The 4,221-nt window shown below is 35.3% G+C and overlaps 1 non-coding gene across 1 annotated transcript; it reads right to left on the minus strand.

Moving 5' to 3' along the window:
* Positions 1-3,819: 3,819 nt before the first annotated feature.
* Positions 3,820-3,926, minus strand: LOC118760033 (U6 spliceosomal RNA). Its single transcript, XR_004996530.1, has one exon. It is a non-coding gene; the product is annotated as a U6 spliceosomal RNA (small nuclear RNA).
* Between the last annotated feature and the right edge of the window lie 295 nt (positions 3,927-4,221).

Here is a 4,221-nt window from a genome sequence, read left to right on the forward strand (position 1 = left end):
GTGTATTGCTGTCTTTCTAACCTACTAGTGATTACATACGTTGCTACAGATACTTTGATATTGCAAGCAACATTATGAAGAGCACTTTGCTTACTGTATTTGCATTTAGCTTCATTGAACTGTAAATTCTGTACCATGTTTCACAAAATGTATGTTTAGGTTTGATCTTGAATTTTACCTTGGGAAACAATAATCGTCTCCTCTATTTTGTTTTCAGTGTTTTGTTTAAAAGAGTTATACAACTTTGCTTAATTGCCATTATTCTGTTTATAGTACTCAAATGACTTAAAATTTATACCTTCAAACTGAAGCTAATGTCGGAATTGAAAGAGCCATTGAAACAATGTTGGACTCCAGAGTGCTATTTATATGTCACTAATTATTTTAAGCATTAACTTAAAAGGATTAATAGCGCTTTCGCCTCAATTCCTGTATTTGTTTTTGGCCTTGGTATACATTTAAGATACACTTCTGATCGAGTCAGTGGAAGGATCATATTTCTAATTATTTCAATAACAAATCCATACTAATTCTTTACTTTGAACAGAAAAAAGCATATATTAATAGTCTCATGCATATTTTCCTGATATCCAAGGTGTTATTATTTCATTACTCTTATGTTTCCAATAATACTTTGTTATGACTCAAAATTATGCTTGAAAATTTTATACATTATAGATTTTATTCAAAGTCCTAGTAAAATATCATGCTAATATCAACATACCATAATCAATATTTATTGATATACTATCATATACTACAAATATTTATATTATATATGGAGGTGAAGTGCCTAACCAATGTAATCTGTTTCATAATCACAGTATACTTTCCTGTACACATGGGTGCACAGAATAGAGACTGTGTTGTTTAGTCTTCTTTTTCAGGATATGCTCATCAGTTTCGATTGGGGCCAAAGCAGTTGCATTGGAAACTGTGACTTAAAGTCTAGGAAGACTCTGGAGAGGCATAGCTTTCTTCTTTGGTCGGCCCTTCACCAGTCATGGGAACCTTGCAAGTCAAGAAGCTAATGCCAATTTAGGCCAGTTAAGATTGAGGACTACACAGAGAGAAGAGACACAAAAGCAGCTCGTCAGTGTGAGAGCCTAGAGCGATGTGCCAGTTCTGCACTATGCACCAGACTATGGAAGATAATAAATTTCTGTTCTTTTTCTTGCTTTTTATTTCTGAGAACAGAAAAGGAGGTTAAACATTTAAATGCATATTCCTTGAAATGCATGCATGTGTGTGTCAAGTGTGCCAGGTGCTTTATACTTTAACTAATGAAACCAAATGGATAAGCGTGGAAAGAAGCAAGGACAAAAAATCCCTAAATTTTTGTATTTAAAGTATAAAGCATAAATATGTGATACAAACTTAGATATGACTCTAAAAACCTATGATAACTTCCATCAAAGAATATACTTTGTATGAGTATCATTTAGTATTTTTTGTTGGTTCGATGAATATGAAAACAGCATAAATGACATTGCTTTATTTAGACGTCAGGTTTGACTTTTACTTTCCTATGAAAATGCCCTGGTGGCACCATTTACTTTGTGAAGAGGTAATATTCAGAAGATTAAAATAAAAACTATGGACATAACTATTTCAAACTTTAAAATTCTCCTTGAGTTTCTGAAGGGGGCTTTTTAGAACTAACTTGGGAGATGCAGCAGGAGCCCTTTGAAATATAAACATTCAGTTTTGTTCTGTGTTCTGAAGTACAAATCTTGCTATAAAAGAATTTCTAATTTACCCCAGTGGACATGTTAGTGAATGTGGAATAAAACCTTTCCTACCTGCTAGTGTCTACTTCGTTATTGCCTATTAAAAATCATTCACTGCTGTTATTCCCATGAATGAGGCACCGTTTCTATGATATTGGAAAACTTCTTTCAAGGACAACACAATAGATATAACGGAGTTTGGCTTTCTGTTGGCTGAAACATTTTGCTTCACTCATTCCATTGAAGGAGAGTTAATAATGACCGTGGCTAGAAAGAATTCTCTAAATTTGGAGAAGAAATGCAATGCATCCTTGAAGATTAAATCAGTGCTTTTATTTTCTTCTTTTTCTAATCAGCTGCTAAAAAGGTCTGTTGTCAAAGTTTGCAGGACACCTTCCCTAGAATTCTCAACTTTAAACAGAATGATACTCTTCGGTGCCGGCAGCATGATGTAGTGAGCTAAGCCTCCATCTGTGATGCCAGCGTTCCATACGGGTACCAGGTTCTGTCTCATCTGTTCCATTTCCCATTCCATTCCCTGCTTATGGACGAGTAAAGCAGCAGAGGATACAAGTCTTTAGGACCCTGTATCCATGCTGGAAATCCAAAAGAAGCTCCTAGATTTGGATTGAATCAACCCCAATCACTGTGGACATTTGTGGAATGTGCCAGAAGATGGAAGTCCTCCCTCTCTGGCTCACCTCTCTATAATTTTGTCTTTCAAATTAAAAAAAAAATTAAAAAAAAATTAAAATTAAAAAAAATTAATTACCCTTTGTAAAAATTTGTATCTTTGTGTTTAGAGATGAGCTAGTTTAGTGTGGTTATTTCAGGTTCAATTTCAAAAAGATTACTGATACTTTAATCTTTAAATGTGAGAATTCTGTTTCAAGTAATGGATCTTGTTTTGGGGATTTTGTGTTTTAATTGTTAAGCTTTTAGGGCTCGGCAGCATGGCCTAGTGGCTAAGGTCCTCGCCTTGATCCCATATGGCCGCTGGTTCTAATCCCGGCAGCTCCACTTCCTCTCTATCTCTCCTCCTCTCAGTACATCTGACTTTGTAATAAAAATAAAATAAATCTTTAAAAAAAATTGCTAAGCTTTTTAAAATTTATTTTGCTGATTTGAAAGGTAGAGGTAAAGAAGGAGAAAAAGAGAGGGTTTCCGCCTTCTTGTTCAATATCCAAGTAGACACAGTGTTTTGGGCAAAACAGGAGCTTCTTTTATTTTTTTTTTATAGTTAATAAAATTTATTTTTATTTCATAACTTCATTTTGCATTATTTTTTGCTTTATTATTTTATTAAATACAGTTTTAAACCCAGTTTCTTTTCCTGTACCTTCTGGGACTCCAATAACTCTTGTATTTGGCCTTTTAATAATGTCTCTTAATTCTTGAATATTTTGTTTTGCTTGACCTAGCTCTACTTCCAGCGTTTTTTCCCCTTTGTGAAAAGAAATATCTTTTAATTCTGAGATTATTTTTTTCTGCCTCCTTCATTTTATTGTTGAGACTTTCCACTGTATTTTTAATTTGCTCCATTGCATCCTTCATTTCCAATAATTTGGCTTGATTTTTATTTCAGTGTTGCTATTTCCTGTGTGACATACTCCTTAAACTTCTTGAACTCCTTTCCGTGCTTCTTTTTTTATATTTCCCACTCAGATTCCAGGGTACAAGCACATGGCCCAACTCCTGCTGCCTTTCCAGAAATAGTAGCAAGGAATTGGATCAGAAGTTGAGCAGCCAGGCATCAAACTGGTTCGCAAATGGCATACTAATATGGAGGCAGTGGTTTTATCTACTATGCCATAATACTGCCCTGCACAAAATATATATTCTCCAACAAACCTCTGATGATTTACATTTTTCTAAAAACCCTAAATTCTTAAGTGGATTTTGCATTTTTAAAATGATTTTCTAACTCTTATAACCCTCCCAGGCCACAAGCAGGAAACTGGATGGGAAGCAGGGTGGCAAGGATTAGAACCAGAGCCTATATGGGATCCCAGCTCATAGTGCAAGGTGAGGACTTTAGCCGCTAGGCAGGGGTGCTGGGCCAAAAAATAATATATATATTTTTTTCAATAAAAATAAGGAACGCTCCATGAATTTGCGTGTCATCCTTGCGCAGGAAGCATGCTAATCTTCTCTGTAGCATTCCAATTTTACTATATGTGTTGTTGAAGCAAGCACATAATTATTTTTTTAAAAAGATTTTTAAAAAGCAGCAAAAGCTACACTGTGATGAGTAAAGTGAAACATTACCATAACATAGATGAAGGTTAGAAAGAAGCCATAAGGATAGTGGGAAACCTGAGATCTGGTCTAAGATGACTATGCCAGCTAGTGCTATTAGAGTGGATGAAGGGACAATGATCCCACATCAGATTGACAGATGGCCAAAAAAGCTGGCCAATGTTGACCAGAAGATGTCCCTTAGAACTGAAGGGGCAGACACTAACTTCCAAAGCGCCAGGCAGTGTGTTTC

The sequence above is a fragment of the Ochotona princeps genome, chromosome 11, assembly GCF_030435755.1.
Source record: "Ochotona princeps isolate mOchPri1 chromosome 11, mOchPri1.hap1, whole genome shotgun sequence".
NCBI lineage: Eukaryota > Metazoa > Chordata > Mammalia > Lagomorpha > Ochotonidae > Ochotona > Ochotona princeps.